Source organism: Mus pahari, chromosome 5 (genome assembly GCF_900095145.1).
Source record: "Mus pahari chromosome 5, PAHARI_EIJ_v1.1, whole genome shotgun sequence".
Classification (NCBI taxonomy): domain Eukaryota; kingdom Metazoa; phylum Chordata; class Mammalia; order Rodentia; family Muridae; genus Mus; species Mus pahari.
The window spans coordinates 24,765,325-24,783,636 of NC_034594.1; positions in this window are offsets into that span (position 1 = coordinate 24,765,325).

An 18,312-nucleotide genomic window follows, 5' to 3' on the forward strand; every position below is an offset into this window, starting at 1 on the left:
GGTTATTTGAATTTCTGGAGTCCAGCTTCTTGAGCTCTTTGTATATATTGGATATTAGTCCTCTATCAGATTTAGGATTGGTAAAAATCCTTTCCCAAGGTGGGTTTTTTTCTTGATGACAGTGTGTTTTGCCTTACAGAAACTTTTACAATTTTATAAGGTCCCATTTGTCAATTCTTGATTTTACAACACAAGCCATTGGTGTTCTGTTTAGGAATTTTTTCCCTGTGCCCATATCTTCGAGGCTTTTCTCCTCTATAAATTTCAGTGTCTCTCATTTTATGTGGAGGTCTTTGATCCACTTAGACTTGAGCTTTGTACAAGGAAATAAGAATGGATCAATTTGCATTCTTCTACATGATAACCGCCAGTTGTTCCAGCACCATTTGTTGAAAATGCTGTCATTTTTCCACTGGATGGTTTTAGCTCCCTTGTCAAAGATCAAGTCACCATAGGTGTGTGGGTTCATTTCTGGGTCTTCAATTCTATTCCTTTGATCTACCTGTCTGTCGCTGTACCAGTACAATGCAGTTTTTATCACAATTGCTCTGTAGTACAGCTTGAGGTCAGGCATGGTGATTCTACCAGAGGTTCTTTTATTGTTGAGGATGGTTTTTGCTATCCTAGGTTTTTTATTATTTCAGATGAATTTGCAAATTGCCCTTTCTAACTCAGTCAAGAATTGAGTTGGAATTTTGTTGGGGTTTGCATTGAATCTGTAGATTGCTTTAGGCAGGATGGCCATTTTGACTATGTTAATCCTGCCAATCCATGAGCATGGGAGATCTTCTTCAATTTCTTTCTTCAGAAACTTGAAGTTCTTATCATACAGATCTTTTACTTCCTTAATTAGAGTCACACCAAGGTATTTTATATTATTTGTGATTATTGTGAAGGGTGTTGTTTCCCTAATTTCTTTCTTGACCCGTTTATCCTTTATGTAGAGGAAGGCTACTAATTTGTTTGAGTTAATTTTATATCCTGCTACTGCACTGTTTATCAGTTTTAGGAGTTTTCTGGGGGACTTTTTACGGTCACTTATGTATACTATCATATCATCTGCAAATAATGATATTTTGACTTCTTCCTTACCAATTTGTATCCCCTTGATCTCCTTTTGTTGTCAGATTGCTCTGGCTAGGACTTCAAGTACTATATTGAATAGGTAGGGAGAAAGTGGGCAGCCTTGCCTAGTCCCAGATTTTAGTGGGATTGCTTCGAGTTTCTCTCCATTTACTTTGATGTTGGCTACTGGTTTGCTGTATATTGCTTTTATTATGTTTAGGTAGGGGCCTTGAATTCCCAATCTTTCTAAGACTTTTTATCATGAAGGGATGTTGGATTTTGTCAAATGCTTTCTCAGCATCTAACGAGATGATTATGTGTTTTTTTGTCTTTGAGTTTGTTTCTGTAGTGGATTATGTTGGTGGATTTCCTTATATTAAACCATCCCTGCATCCCTGGGATGAAGCCTACTTGGTTATGATGGATGATCATTTTGATGTGTTCTTGGATTCAGTTTGTGAGGATTTTATTGAGTATTTTTGCATCGATATTCATAAGGGAAATTGGTCTGAAGTTCTCTTTCTTTGTTGGATCTTTGTGTGGTTTAGGTATCAGAGTAATTGTGGCCTCATAGAATGAATTGGGTAGACTACCTTCTGTTTCTATTTTGTGGAATAGTTTGAGGAGAGTTGGAATTAGGTCTTCTTTGAAAGTCTGATAGAACTCTGCACTAAACCCATCTGGTCCTGAGCTTTTTTGGTTGGGAGACTATTGATTACTGCTTCTATTACTTTAGAGGAATTGGGACTATTTAGATCGTTAATCTGATCCTGATTTAACTTTGCTACCTGTTATCTGTCTAGGAATTTGCCTATTTCATCCATGTTTTCCAGTTTTGTTGAGTATAGCCTTTTATAGTAGGATCAGATGACGTTTTGGATTTCCTCAAAAAAAAAATATTATGGATCAATTTGCATTCTTCTACATGCAGACCACCAGTTGAACCAGCACCATTTGTTGAATATGCTCCTTTTACCCCCACTAGATGGTTTTGGTTTATTTGTCAAAGATCAAGTAACCACAGGTCTGGGAGTTTATTTCTGGGTCTTCAATTCTATTCCATTGATAAACCTGCCTGTCTCTGTTCCAATATTACATGATTTTTATCACTATTGCTTTGTAGTACAGCTTGAAGTCAGAGATGATTTTTCCGCAGAAGTTCTCTTATTGTTGAAAATAGTTTTTTTCTCATCAAAATTCCAACTCAATTCTTCCCAGAGAATAAAATCACAATTCTATAGAGCTATTTTTATTCAAACCACCAAAAATTCTGTTTAAATTACTCATCTAATCTTGATCTAAGTTTGTTAGGTGGTGTATACCAAGAAAATTATCTATTTCTTTTAGATTTCCATTTTGGTGAACTATAGATTTGGTATGTCCTGATGATTCTGTTGATTTCTCAGCATCTGTTGTTATATCTCCCATTTTTTGTCTAATTTTATTAATTAGTAGTTTATGCTATCACTTTTTAGTTATTTTGACTTAATGTTTGCCTATTTTACAGATTTTTCTCAAGGAACTACTTATCTATTTTGTCTTTTTATTGCTTTTGTTTGTTTTATTTAGATTATTACTTCTCATCTGGAATGGTAGTTTTGGGCATTATATTTTACTTTTGCTCAAGAGCTTTCAGGTGCCTCCTTACTGTAGTAATATGAGATCTCTCTAATTATTATATATAAACACTGAACACAAATTTTACTCTCAGAATTTCCTTAAGTGTGTCCTAGACCTGAGGGTACATCATGGTATTATTTTCATTAAATTCTAGAAAGTCTTTAGCTTCTTTCTTGACACATTTTTCATTCAGTAGATAGTTGTTCAGTGGATGATTAGATATTACTCAGCTATTATTGTCATTTTTCTAGTACTGTTGAGACTAGCTTTGTGTTCAAATATGTGGTCAATTTTTCAGAAAGTTCCATGAATTGCTGAGAAGAAAATATTCTTTTTGTTCTATAAATATCTGTTAGGTTCATTTGGTTTTTGATATCATTTAGCTCCAACATTTTTTCTGTTGAGAGTTGTCTGTTCATGAGAGTAGGTATTAAAATCACCATTGACCACTGTGAGAATGTCAGTGTGTGATTTTTTTTGTAGAATTATTATTATTATTATTATTAATTATTTAACTTTGGTGCCTTATATTTGATCCACGGGTGTTAAGAATTGCAATGTCTTCTTTATGGGATTTTCCTTTGATGAGCGTGAAGTGTCCTTCCTGATCTCTTCTGGTTAGCTTTGCTTTGAAGGCTATTTTCTTAGACAGTAAAATGGCTGCTTCTTGGGCGCATTTGCTTGGAGATCTTTTTTACCATCCTTTTACTAAGAGGTGATATTTATCTTTGATTTTAAGGTGTATGGGTTTTTGTGTTTTTGTTTCAGTTTGTTGTTTTTGTTGTTTTATATGTGCCAGAAGAATAGATATTTGTTTTGACCCTCTATTAGTACTTACCTTTGTTTTTTTCCCCCTTTAAGGAATTAAGACCATTGATACTGAAAGTTATCAACAAGCAGTATTTGTTAATACTTCACTCCAATCCCTCACTTTTTGATTTGCATGTGACAAGTCAATTATTCCTCTTCATATTGAAGTTTTCCTTTTAGGTCTTGATTTGTAGATAGATGCCACTCAAACTTGTTTTTATTAAATAATGTGTTTCTTCTTCCCAATATATTGTTATTGAAATTTCTGCTACCTTTATCCTAGCACACTTATAGGCAAGCCAAATTGTAGGTCCATGGTTTTGTGACTGGGTTGGTATCTCAATCTCTTCTAGATCCATTTGAGTCATAATGTCTATTAGTCTCATTATTTCTGTTTAGCTTTTTTTCTGAGTTCATTGGCAAGCATTGGGGTTTGAAATCTCACACTATTTAAGTTTAGTGTTCAATGTGTGATTTAAGATTTAGTAATATTTCTTTTACAAAAGTTGGTATCCTTCTATTTGGGGCATTGCTCAAAAATGAGTGTTCATCTTGGTGGAGATTTTTTAAAAAATGAATATTATGCTCTTTATCTATTTCTTTTAATTAATTTTAAGTGGAAGTCTATTTTGTTAGATATTAAAATTGTTAACCAGTAACAGTTACTCCTTGGGCCTATTTGCTCGGAAAAAAATTTTTTTAGCCCTTTTCTCTGAGGTAATATTTATCATTGATGTTAAGTTTTTCTTATATGTAGCAGAATGATGGATCCTGTTTTTGCATCCATTAAGTTTTGTTGGAAAATTGAGTCAATTGATATTAAAAGATAGTAATGACTAATGATTGTTAATTCTTGTTCTTTTTTTGTATTGGTGTTGGTGTCTCTCTCTCTCTCTCTCTCTCTCTCTCTCTCTCTCTGTGTGTGTGTGTGTGTGTATGTGTATGTGTGTATGTGTGTGTGTGTTTATGTGTGTGTGTGTATGTTTCCCTCCTTTGGATTTAATGGTGAAAAATTATTTATTTCCTGTGTTTTCTTGGGTGTACTTGGCTTCATTAGTTAGAGTTTTTCTTCTACTACCTTCTATAATAATATATTTGTAGGCAGATAATGTTTTTATTAATGTGGACAGAAATTTGATTTTCTCATGGCATATCTTGTTTTACCCATCTGTAGTGATTGAAAGTTTTACTGGGTAAAGTAGTCTAGACTGATATCTGGAGTATTTTAGAGTCTGCAAGACATCTGTCTAGTCTTTTAGAGTCTCTGTTGAGAAGTCAGATGTAATTCTAATAATTCTGCCTTTAAATGTTACTTGGCCTTTTTTTCTAGTAGTTTTAATTTTTTTTCCACCTTCGGATCTGTGTCCCTGAGATAAGGCTGTTCTACAGCCCACCATACCTAAATCCTGTGAGGGGAGAGCTGTTCTTCCAGGAATGCTGACATACCTAAGATCACAGGGTCAGATGCTCACAGGAAGGATAAGGTCTAGTCAAAGACAGCAAGACCAACTAACACCAGAGATAACCAGATGGTAAGAGGCAAGCACAAGAACCTAAGGAACATTAATCAAGGTTACCTGGCATCATCAGAACCCACTTCTCCCACCACAGCAAGTCCTACATATCCCAACACACTGGAAAAAGGAAAGTTTGGATTTAAAATCACATTTCAGGATGATGATAGAGAATGTTAAGAAGGACATAAATAACTCCTTTAAAGAAATACAGGAGAACATAGGTAAACAGGTAGAAGCCCTTAAAGAGGAAACGAATCTCTTAAAGAATTATAGGAAAACACAACCAAGTAGGTGAAGGAATTGAACAAAACCAACCAGGATCTAAAATTGGAAATAGAAACAATAAAGAAGTCACAAAGTGAGACAACCCTGGAGATAGAAAACCTAGGAAAGAGATCAAGAGTCATAGACGCAAGCATCACCAACAGAATACAAGAGATAGAAGAGAGAATCTCAGGTGCAGAAGATATCATAGAAAACAATGACAAACAGTTAAATGCAAAGTGCAACAAGCTCCTAACCCAAAACATCCCGGAAATTCAGGACACAATGAGAAGACCAAACCTAAGAATAATAGGTATAGAAGAGAGTGATGATTCCCAACTTAAAGGGTCAGTAAATGTCTTCAGGAAAATTATAGAAGAAAACTTCCCTAACCTAAAGAAAGAGATGCCTGTGAAGATACAAGAAACCTATAGAACTCCAAATAGATTGTACCAGAAAAGAAATTCCCCCTGTCACATCATAGTCAAAACACTAAATGCACAAAACAAAGAAAAAATATTAAAAGCAGTAAGGGAAAAAGGTCAAGTAACATATAAAGGCAGACCTATCAAAATGATACCAGACATCTCAACAGAGACTATGAAAACTAGGAGATACTTGGTAGATGTCATACAGACCCCAAGAGAACACAAATACCAGCCAAGGATACTATGCCCAGCAAAACTCTCAATTAACATAGGTGGAAAAGCCAAGATATTCCATGACAAAATCAAATTTACACAATACTTTTCCACAATTCCAGCCCTACAAAGGATAATAGAAAATTCCAACACAAGGAGGGAAACTATATCCTAGAAAAAGCAAGAAAGTACTCTTCTTTCAAAAACCCCAAAAGAAGATAGCCACAACAAATATAATTCCACCTGTAACAACAAAATAACAGGAAGCAACAGTCACTATTCCTTAATATCTGTTAACATCAATGGACTCAATTCACCTATAAAAAGACATAGACTAACAAACTGAATATGTCAACAGGACCCAGTGTTTTGCTGCACCCTGGTAACACACCTCAGTGATACAGATAGCACTTCAGAGTAAAAGGCTGGGAAAAAAGTTTCAAGCAAACAGTTCCAAGAAAAAGCAGGAGAAGTCATTCTAATATCAAATAAAATCAACTTTCAACCAAAAGTTATCAAAAAAGATAAGGAAGGAGACTTCATACTCATCAAAGGAAATAAATCTATCAAGAAGAACTATAAATTCTGAACCTCTATGTTCCAAATGAAAGGGCAATCACATTCATAAAAGAAACTTTACTAAACCTCAAAGCACACATTTCACCTCATACAATAAGAGTGGGAGAATTCAACACCCCAGTCTCATCACTTGACAGATAAGGGAAACACAAACTAAACAGAGATACATTGAAACTAACAGAAGTTATGGACCAAATGGATTTAACAGATATCTATAGATCATTTCATCCTAAAGCAAAAGAATATACCTTCTCAACACCTCATAGTACTTTTTCCAAAATTGAACATATAATTGGTCACCAAAAAAAGAAATACCTCAACAGATACAAGAAGATTGAAATAATGCCATGCATCCTATCAGATCACCTCGGACTAAGGCAACAAAACAACAGAACAACAAAAACAACAGAAACCCCACATATACATGGAAGCTGAACAATACCCTACTCAATGATATCTTGGTCAAGGAATAAATAAATAAATAAATAAATAAATAAATAAATAAATAAATTCAGAATTTAGTGAAAATGAAGGCACAACATACCCAAACTATAGAACACAATGAAAACAGTGCTAAGGGGAAAACTCATAGCTCTGAGTGCCTCCAAAAAGAAACTGGACAGAGTATACACTAGCTTCTGAACAGGACACCTGAAAGCTCTATAACAAAGAGAAGCAAATACACCCAAGAGGAATAAAAAGCAGGAAATATTCAAACTCAGCTGAAATCAACCAAGTAGAAACCAAAAGAACTATACCGAGTCAACAAAACCAGGAGCTGGTTCATTTAGAAAAATCAACAAGATAGATAAACCCTTCACCAGACTAACCAGAGGGCACAGAGACAGTATCTGCATTAACAAAATCAGAAATGAAAGGGGAGAATTTCAACAGAATCTGATGAAATAAAAAAAACTCATCAAATCCTACTAAAAAAGCCTATATTCAACAAAACTGAAAAATCTGGATGAAATGGACAATTTTCTAGACAGATACCAAGTACCATCAGATTAACCATCTAAACAGTTCTATAACCCCTAAAGAAATAGAGCATTCATTAAAAGTCCCCCAACCCAAAAAGCCCAGGACCAGATGGTTTTAGTGCAGAATTCTATCAGATCTTCAAAGAAGACCTAATACCAATACTCTTCAAACTATTCCACAAAATAGAAACAGAAGGAACACTACTTAATTCATTCTACAAAGTCACAGTTATGCTGTATATTCTTCCTTGAAGATGGAACAGCTTTTGTCTAATCAGAAACTTGTCACAATTTCCTTTCATAGAGGAATTCATAAGAGATTTTTTTCTACTTCTATCACATTTAATATTCCAAATAGATTTTAAAAACTGGTTGAGTTCATATTACTATTAGCTTCAGAAGATATCATGTATATTGAAGGGGGCATTTAACTATTATAAATTATTTCAGTGACTTAAAAAATGTCAATACTGAGTTGTATATTTTAAATTTTTCAGTTTAATAAAAAAAGATTAAAATAAAAAAAATAATGTATTCACAAATATTCAGTGAAGATCTAGTCTTGTCACTGCACATTTGTATATCAGCACTTGGGAGGTAGAAGTCAGGAATCCAAGAACAATCTCAGGTACACCAGTTTAAAGCCCACCTTGTTACAGGAGACTGGGTTTTAAAACAACAACAATGTAACTGCTTGATAAAGAAAAAGTAATATTGCATATGAATCTATTCATAATAGTAATATAATAAAAAGATTGATGGTTGTTGGGGAAAAATAAATATGTACTACTTAAATATTAATTGTAAATTTGTAGATAAATGTTCTATTTCCATATTAATTGTGCCTTTAAAGATTACAGGGGACTACTTGTCAATATTAAATATATTTTATTTAGTTTATAAAAGCATGTAATTAATAATAGGTGAAAAAACAATATGAACTAATCAGTACCCCCAGAGCTCATGTCTCTAACTGCATATATAGCAGAAGATGGCCTAGTCAGCCATCGTTGGGAAGAGAGGCCTCTTGGTCTTGCAAACTTTATATGCTCCATACAGGGGAACGCCAGGGCCAAGAAGTGGGAGTGGGTGGGCAGGGGAGAAGGGTGGGGGGAGGGTATAGGGGACATTCGGGATAGCATTTGAAATGTAGGTAAAGAAAATATCTAATAAAATAAGCTAAAAAATTTAAAAAAAAATCAGGTAATATACCAGCATAGTATAGTCTTTAAAAATTCATACATATAAAGTATATATATATATATATATGCATTATATGTAAACAATTATATACTCATATAATTAAAATAGGAAAGGAATATATACAATCTTTTGAACAAGTGACTTGAATGGTTCTATTCACTTTATATATTTATAAATGTGTTTTTTTCTAGTACAAAAAACACACACAAGAAATATTCTGCCCTTAACTGTATTGCACATTAGAAGAAATGCATGACATGAATAGAAACTAAACGAAATGTGAGCATAAATGCAATACTTATGCTTCTATCAAACCATTGCCATTAAAGAGGTAAGAAGAAAGTAGAGTAGAAGTTAATAATATGAAAGGTCATCTAGTGTGATAGCAATCACCCATTTTAAGTGTGTTATAGCTATAAAGAGAAAGGCACCCTGGCAGTTGAGAGACAAGGAATACCATAAAGCCACATAGCACAACAAACCTCACACAGAGATTTATTGTGTCTTTACACAAGAGGGTGGCTGACTCTGCTTAGAGCAGATGCAACAAAGGACTGGTCAGGAGGCAGGTGTTATATAGGGTTTCTTGTGGTGATGGTGGAGGGTAGGGTAGGGGTGGAACTCTCCAGGGTGGCCTGGAATTGGTGAGATTCTGTGGCCAGATCTTGAGGTAAGCTGGGGATGGTGGGGTCCTATTGCTTGACCTTAGGTTTTGTTCCCCCTAGGTGTGTTGTTAGTGCTTAGCTACCGACATTTAGAAAGGTTGGAAATGGCTTGTCATGAGCAACCATAAGAGTAGTGTGGGGCACAGTGCCTGGCTACTCTTCCACCTCAAAGAGTTGGGTCCAGCAGTTACAAATAGTCTACTGCAAGGTCTCATGTACCTAGGACTTACACTAAGGAACAAAATATAAACGGATAAATATAGTATTTAGATTTGGGCAGATTTATCAGAGAGACTAGAGCAGATTTAAAAATATAATTGATCTCCAGATATAATCTAAACTTAATAGACAGGATACGTTGTAGTGAAGTATAGAAATGGATGATGTTGTCATTAGCATAACAGAATTTCCCCAACTTGAATTATTTTTTCATGTAATTTTCTTTCAGGGTACCCTTCATTCAAATATTAGAAACACTTACCAACAAAAGTCTTTGTAGACTGGGCTTCAGAGCTAGCTAAGATAATACTTTGGCCATTGTTTTATTACGTTTTAAAACTTTTTTCTCATCTAGAATTATAGTTTTACATATAACTATAAAAAATAACTCAGAAGATAGCCTATACCCTTGCAATTTTCTCCAGTGCTAACATTTCGAAGCCATCCTACACATCCAAGAAATTAATGCTGAAGAAATCCATTGGCTTACCCAGAGTCCATGTTTTATTTACTAATTTATTTATTATTTATTTATTATTTGCTTTAGGTTTCTTAAGACTTACATTTATTATTGATTGTGAAGGACTCGCTAACAAGTCTGAACATTGCCAACCCGGCACTGGTAGGTCTTGAGCCTTCCTTCCCTCTCCCTAGCTAAACTATCAGTAACTATTCCCTTACCTGACCTCTTCCTTCTGCCTGGCTAAAACATCAGGGTCCAGCAATCAAAGCACCAGTGTACAGTACTCAAAATTCATTATGTGGCTACACTGGCTATCCTGTCTAATCAGGACTTAGCAATTCATCCCAAAAAAGGCTTTCCCCTTTTTAAAAAAAGCAAAACCAACCAACCAACCAACAACAAAAACTACTCCTACAGAAAAAAAGAGCTACTGTCTTTGCCAGACCTAGAGGCAGAGCCCACCCCCAACATTCTGCCCCACTTGATCCTCTGGGGGCAATAAATCCCCATTGTGCTGAGAATGGGCTGTCTGTGCCAACTCTGAGGGCCCCTTATGTTAGTGTCCTGACTCAGATGGGTCTACAGGACTCATGACTCAGTTCTCACACTTTTTGGATCATCTGGTACCTGCTCACTTCATCCAACAGTGATTAATTGGTGCGTTTCCCCTTACTATCAGCCCCAGGACATAGGGTGATGGCCATTGAGCGTCCGGCATCTCTTCTCTCTCTTGTGGAGATGGGAAGAACACATCCCATCATTGCCTTCAGAAAGCATGGTAGACTCTCTCAGATTCCATTCAGCTCAGCTTGATTAGTAGTTTTGCCTTTGTTTTTGGTGGCTGTTCTGCTGGAATCTGGCATCCATTCCTATGTGTCTGAAAATACTGTTGACAAGGTCTTGATTTCTCTTCAGACTATTGGTGCCTTTTTTGGTGATAAAGCTTAAGTGATGACCCCTGCCTCACAGAGTACTCTTTATCAGCCACTTGAGGCTCTTTGGCATGCCACTGGCTCTGGACCTTTGATCCTGACCGTCATTAGTAAGAGGATCCAGTTCCTTCCTTCTGATTCATAAGCTTTTTGGATGTCTCCTAAAGATCCTAACTCATCCCCCAACATCACTGCTGTATTAACACTCAAGAGTGGCCCGACTTATACCACCTAAATATCAAACACAAAGAACCTTTACAATTTGCATGAGCACATTTAAAGATGGAAGAAGGTACCTCTCTTCCTTCCTACCTCCCTTCTCTGGAGATTCCTGTCAAAACTTCTTCTCCTGGCTGCTTCAAATCTCTGTTTCAAGGCATCCAGCTGTACTGAAGGAGCATACTGGGCATGCCACTTAAGCCAGTCCTCACCTTTTTATCTACTTCCCATATGCAAAGCCACCATAGCTGCTGCTGTAGCCACCAGCAAGCTAGGATCCAGCCAGGGCACTCTGGCCACACTTACTCCCATGCTAGCCACACTCCTAGAAGCCCACAGTTGCAGACTCCTTCTTCCTCTCCTTCCCTAAAGCCGAACGTTCCATCTTTGATTTCAGGGAATCCACTCTTAGCCCACCAACTCTGCATGACCCAGCTCAGGAGGGAGAATACTTATAGCCTCCCCAAGTCTCTCTAACCCAAATTCTTACCAGATTACCCTTTCACTTGCTCTCTCATCTCTCTCTAGCTTTCTCTTTCCTCACCCTCTGAGATGCAATCCTGCCTTCCTGGTGACCCTTTTTCTTGCTTCCTCCTACTTGGAGCTACCTGTTCTACTTCTGTTTGTGCCTTCCTGAGCCTAAACATTGTCAGTTTCTCTTAGGAGCTGCAGTCCCACCTGCTATGCCACCTATCTGGCTGCAATCTTACCTGTTGCCAATGATCTTGTCCTTGCTTCTGCTGTTTCTCTACACTTTTTTTGGCTTCTGTGATACTTCATGTTCCTGTTTTTTCTTAGCTTCCTCCTACAATATACTGTGACCTTTCCCACTCTTCTCCCTAGGAGATGCCTATAATTCTGTGTAACCCCATTCTCTCTCAGCTCTGAACTATAGTCCTGCAGGTTCTGTTCTCAGCTCTTTTGTCCCTCCACTGGCATTTCATGTTTAAACCCTTTATCTATTCCTCCACAGACTCAAATTTTATTAGGACTAAAACTATATTTGTCAAATAAATGGACCTCAGAATCTTCTGAGATCTGTGAATATGGCATTTAAAACATTAAACTTCCTATTATAAAGACATGGTCCTTTCTAATAAAAATACTATGGTCTCCAAAGAAGACAGATAGAGGATGAAAACAACTCCACCTGTATTTTGGAAACACTTACCAGTAGAAGAAAATGCCCTCTGCCCGTCACATGAAACTGCAAATACTTTTGGGCTGATTACCCTACTCTGCCCACTCTGGGAAGGTCAGGTTTACCAAGATCATCTACAGGAAAAATCTCTCAGACCTGGCTCTGCAATCAAAGGTCCACTGCCCTCCATGACAGCAAAAGACCTATGACCACTGCCAAGTTATCAAGACCACAGGATCCAGGACAACCATCTAGGTAACAAAAATATCTCTGTCATTTTAATTGATACACACTTCCTACTACAATGTTTCTTCGGTGACTGACATGCCTAAATCCACATAATCACCCTCTAGGAGCCTAGGGTCTTGCTTCTTGTTGCCTTATCACATTCCTCCTGGAAACTGGGTCAATTTTTCAGTCTTGAGAGAATTATGGAAGCCCACTTACCCCAGCCCTTTCCTATAGACCTGGCTGTCCTCCAGGCTCCTCCAGATTCCTTTCTTGTTCCTTTAAAGGCTTCTTCTTTTCTTATTCCTTTCTCCTTATTCCCTTACTAAAAAGGAGACATCCTTTACAAATTTGGCATGAATTTTTCCTTCTACCCCAGCAACAGTTCCCAGGACATGTCTATATCTCCTCTCTTCTTTTCCTTTGCCTCAATTTGTACACTCTCTCACTCTCCCAAATTCGAAAACCCCTCTTATAATCTTTCCCCCTTTTTAAGTCAATCCCACTCTATGGTGATCAATCCCTTCTTCATTTGCTATACATCATAAAACCTTTTCTGTTACACTTAAAAGGTCCCTGATTACATCTCGAAACTCCAATACTTTTACTGATAACCAGCCTCAGACACCTCAAACCTATCATTCAATTCCTTTTATTCAAAAGGTCCCTATGTCGCACATCTAAACACTACCATACCCTCTGCAACACAGAACAATATTCACTACCTACATCACATATTTCACTCTAATACCAAATCACTTCTATTCTTTCTCCAAACCCACATGCTGGTCCTCTCCTTCCCCTATTCTCTGACAGGTATGATTTTTCTATGTAACCTAATCTAATTCTGCAATGTATGTCAACAGATTAACCCCACTTCCACTGTACAAACACACTATCTTATAAAATCACCAAGCTATAAAGGTTTAAATACATGTTTTAAGATTTGAGGTTATGAAAGCTTAAATAAGTTATAGAAGTATAAATTCAAGTCATCAATGTCTGAGGATGTAAATAAAACTCTGTAAAGACAAGTTATAAAAAATGTTTTCATGTCTGAAGATATGAAAGCCTAAATAAGTTGTGAGGGTTTGAAGAAGTGACTTAAGGTCTGGGTCTGAGAAAATGATTTAAAGTATATATATGAAAAATTGTTTCAGATTTCTTTTCTTCTCTCCATGCTATTGTTTGGGTTCCTAAACTTTTCCTATAACTCAAAAACATAAATGTACTGTTATTTGTATAATGTGGATTTCAGTACAGATTACAAACAATAGTATACTAACATATCTAAAACTTTTATATCTCTCTATATAAATTTAAATTTTTCTTGTAAACTTCAGAGAGTTGACTTGAATTCACCTGCCACAGGTTAAATGAACGACAGATAAATGCTCCTTTCAACCAACAGACTAAATTTTACAACTTGTCTATTCCTGAGTGTAGAGAAATTTTAATCCTACAACATGGCTCTTCTGACAGGGAAACACATAGAAAGATATGATTGGATATCATGCACCTATTATCCCTCTGGTTTGAATATAGACATGCCTTTAGTACTTACCGTTAATCCCAAACAATGAAGTGTAATTGAGAGGCACACGAAGCAACAAACCAGAGAAGGCTTTGACAGACTGAGTCATATATAAGATACACCTGACTCTCATGATAAGAGACAAGAAAGAGGGGTTACTTTAAAGAGCAGTGGGGGAGAAAGAGCGGATTGAGTTCAGTTCAGTTTGGAGCAGTGAAGTTTAGTGCAGTTCAGTGGAGTGTAGTTGAGCTCAGTTCAGTTCAAAAAAGAGCAGTTGAGTTTGGAGCAGTTTAGTTTCTGGAGTTCAGAAGCAGTCTTTCCAAACAGCAAGACAGAAGCCAAGAGAAGTCCATTTAAATCAGTCAGCTTAGAAAGAAGTTTGAGCCAGAACAGCTGAGTTGAACCAGCCAGCCAGACGTCAGAAAGAGGTAAAATGAGTGAGTTTATTTAGGATTATGCCTCAGGGGTGAGGCTAAACATTCTAGGCCCAGTTTAACAAACAGAGGCTGGAAGCTGAAGCCTGGAAGATCTGGACTTGAAGAATATTAGATTGTAGGGAGGCTAGAAGATTCTAGGCTTATACCTAAGGATAGTTAAATAGAAACACTCTAGGCTCAGCCTAAACCATATATTCATAAAGCTTGGGTAAGTATCTCATCTCAACATTTCATCCAAGGAGACAAAAATGACAGTTACATTTACACCTGAGAGTGGACTCTTTCCCCACATTCCCTGGTGTTAGAACTCCCGTCCCCTAACTACTAAGACCATGAGCATGACATTTCGTCCTTAGTCTATTTGACCCAATGGATTTCAAGTCAATTACAAACTGTTCCTTCAACTTAGCAGTATTAGGTGTTTCCAGAGAGAGCTACAAAGAATCTAGCCCCAGATGGTTCAGTCTCACAAATTGCTTCAGTGCTGTCTACTTTTTCCTAGTTTCAGGTGGTCTTGCAAAGCCTGCACATTGAGTGAAACAGTCGGCTCTTCTAAGATTGACTGACATTCTAGCTTCCGGGGGTTCTGAACTAAACCATTAGATTATACTCTTAAAGCTAGCCACCAGTGTATGTTCCTATATTTGCCTATGTCCTTGCTCTTGACGAAAACTCCAAAGACCAGAAATCAAAATATATTATTTGGTTACAGTGACTACCCTGTTCAATCAGGACTTACCAATTCATCCTAGCAAAGACTTCTTCCTTTTTCTCTTTAAAAATCACACCTGCAGAAACACATGCTGCTTTCTATGCCTTATCCAGAGACAGTACCACTCCTCTGACCCCCTGGGGTGTCATTTGTGCTGAGAATTTGGTATCCAGGTGTGTTGTATACCAAGACTAGGGCCCTTACAAATTATGTAAATGTATGTGCAATTGTGCATATGAGTACAGTACCTATGAAGGCTAGAAGAGGATGTCAGATTCCCTTTAAGCTAGTGTTACAGGTGATTGTGAGCTGCCCATCGTGGATGCTGGGAACCAATGTAGGTCATCTACAAAAGCAGTATGCACCCCTATTTGATGAAGATTCTCTCTATCTACAGGTTCTACTAGTTTTCTATAAGAGCCACTTGTATATGCATGTGTACATTGTGCATACATACACATACTTTTATATTATTTTTCATAGTCTTAACTCATGTCCACCAAAATCCCAGCCAAGAGAGCATCGCTCCTACTGAAGAATCCAGAGTCATCAGGTTGTACTTTCAATAGATACATTACTTTCCTCTCCTCCAGATCCCGAGTCTGTACATCTCTGACCAAGTCTCTATTTCTACATTAGTATTTCAAGAACGCCATCTACGGAATCATACAGAACTACCTTCTTGAGTGCGCTCCTGTCACACAGTCTAATCCCCTGAGATACTGAAAAGGTATCCAAGGGTGAAGTTTGTTTTCTTTCTGAGCATTCTGTGGCAAATTCCTCTGTCAAAATTAGTTTTAGCTATTTTAATCCATTTGCCTTTCCAAACAATGTTTAAAACAATTTTTAAAAAGAAGCTGCAAAGACTTTGATAAAAACAAAACAAAACGAGAAAACAAATATACTTCCATTAAATCTACAAATTGCTTTTATCATGCTGTGTTCCAATTCCTGTAAAGGTTATTTTTCTATTTATTTTATTATTTGAGATTTGAATTCTCTCATAAGTAGTTTTCATTTTAGCATACAAACTTTGTAAATAACTTTTAGACTTATACTCATGTTTTTATTAGAGTAATTTTAAGTCTTCTGTGTCCACTATTATAGTAAATAAAACTAGATGGTTTTTGTATAACAGAGTTTTGATCAGCCTAATTGTTCTTTCAAAGAATTAACTTTTTGTTTGTGATTTATTTTTGCTGATTTAATTGAATAATCTATATAAACAATACCTGTACTACAAATAGAAGCAGTTGTTCCAGTTTTCCTGGACTGGAGACTGACTTGCCTTAATTGATAGTATTATGCATGGACCCTGCCCACATTTTCCCTCCCCTTTTCCTCTGGGAAGGGAGGAACTCCCTCTGAGTTTCCCTGACCCATGTATTTGCAGGGCTAGGTACATCCTTTCCCACTGAGACCAGACAGGGCAGCCCAGCCAGAAGAATGGATTCCATATACAGGCAACAGCTGTAGGGACAGCCCTTTCTCCAGTTGCCGGGAGACTCACATGAAGACTGAGCTGCACATCTGCTACATATAATTTTGGGGGTCCTAGGTCCAACCCATGTATGCTCTTTGGTTGGTTTTTCAGTCTATAAGAGACCTCAAGTGTCCAGGTAGGTTGACTCTGTTGCTCTTCCTGTGGAGTTCCCATCTCCTTTGGGACAGGACCTCAATCCTTCCCCCAGCTCTTTCATGAGAGTCTGTGAGCTCGATCCAATGTTTGACTATGGGTCTTTGCATGTTTCAGTCAGCTGCTGGGTTGAGCCTCTCATAGGACAGTTATGCTAGGGTCCTGTCTGCAAGCATAACTGAGTATCATTAAGCATGTCAGGAACTGGTACTTGCCCATGGAAGAGGTCTCAAGTTGGGACAGTTATTGGTTGGTCATTCCCTCATTCTCTGCTCCATCTTGAAAGCCTGCATTTCTTGTAGACATGACAAATTTTGGGTCAAAAGTTTTGTGGGTGAGTTGATGTCCTTATCTCTCCACTGGGGATCCAGCCTGGCTACTAGAGGTTTTCTCCATAAGTTCCATATTCCCACTGCTATGAGACTCAGCAATGGTCACTTCACTTGACTCCTGGGGTCCTTCCCCATCACAGATCTCTGGCACCTTGGAAAGATCTCCCCTAAATGAAAATCAAAAGGACCCTGAGATTCTACATTATACCAATCAGAATGGCTGAAATAGAAAACTCGAGTGACAGCTGATGCTGGTGAGGATGCTGAGCAGAGGGAACACTCTTCCATTGTTGGTGGGAGTGCAAACTTTTACAACCACTCAAGAAATCAATATGGTGGTTTCTCAGAAAATTAGAAATAATTCAACCTGAAGACCCAACTATACGGCTCCTGGTCATATACCTAAAATATGCTCCACCATACCAGAAGGATACATAATCCACTATGTTCATAGCACTCTTATTTTAGTAAGAAACTAGAAGCATACCAGATGTCCTTCAACCAAAGGATAGATACAGAAACCTCAGGAATTGTGCCAAACACAGCTAATTTGAGTCAGGCAGTCAGAAGCACGATGGAAACTGCAGGTACATGACCAATCTGAGCTACAAGTTGGAACTTTTCTAGAAAAAGAAAGGAAACTGGAAAGCAGTCCTACTTTGGAATCCTCAACTTTGACCTTTGTACTTCAACCAGTAAAGAATGAAGAAAATCTATCTAAACAAGTGGTACAAAACTCCAGCTAAGTTGTTTGATATCAGTAATTTGAGAATCTTGTCAATTTAATATTTTTCTCTTTTGTCATTCATATAAAAGTGTAGAAGGATAGTCACATTTTGTAAAATTTCATGCTGCAGTAAAATTTTCAAAAGAATTGCCATAATTCATGTTACTTTGAACTCTATATGATTCTTTTGCAAGCTTGTTTACCCAATTCTCTATTTTCCTTTTGTTTGCTTGTTTTTTTCTTTTATATTATTTTTTATTAGATATTTTCTTCATTTACACTTCAAATGCTATCCTGAAAGTCTCCTATACCCTCCCCCCACCCTGCTCCCTAACCCACCCACTCCCGCGTCCTGGTACTGGCATTCCCCTATACTGGGGCATAT